Below are 439 nucleotides of genomic sequence, written 5' to 3'. Positions count from 1 at the left end.
GGTGGAAAGCTTTTAATGTGAAACAACCAGAGGAAACAGAATATAAAATGGCTGTAGGAAGCGCTCAGTCAAAGAAATACCAGGAAATCAGGAGAAACTCCAAACCACAGAGATTCAGTTAGATGTTATTCTCCTGCTGATAACTGATAAACAGTTTAAAGCAGTTAAAGTGGGTCTGTGGTCAAACAGCCATAGTTATATATTAACCAATGTCAGAAGTATCAAATGAAGAGTGCCTGTCTGAGTAGAGCTGAAGTTTTGTGTTAATCCTGGTTGTTAAACAGTAAATATGATCAGCTGTACTCACCAGTGTTTGACAGAGACTGTGCTGTGTTGTTGAGAAAGACCTGATGAACTCAGTTTGAATTTTCTCTCAGAGACAAACAGACTCGTCTCGACTGCTGCGTGGCTTCAACTCTGATAAACGTTGAGTTTCATT

The sequence above is a fragment of the Morone saxatilis genome, unplaced genomic scaffold, assembly GCF_004916995.1.
Source record: "Morone saxatilis isolate NCDOM2014 unplaced genomic scaffold, NCSU_SB_2.0 Contig17, whole genome shotgun sequence".
NCBI classification, from domain to species: domain Eukaryota; kingdom Metazoa; phylum Chordata; class Actinopteri; family Moronidae; genus Morone; species Morone saxatilis.
The sequence above is the reverse complement of the archived record's forward strand: the minus strand, read 5'-3'. Positions refer to the sequence as shown.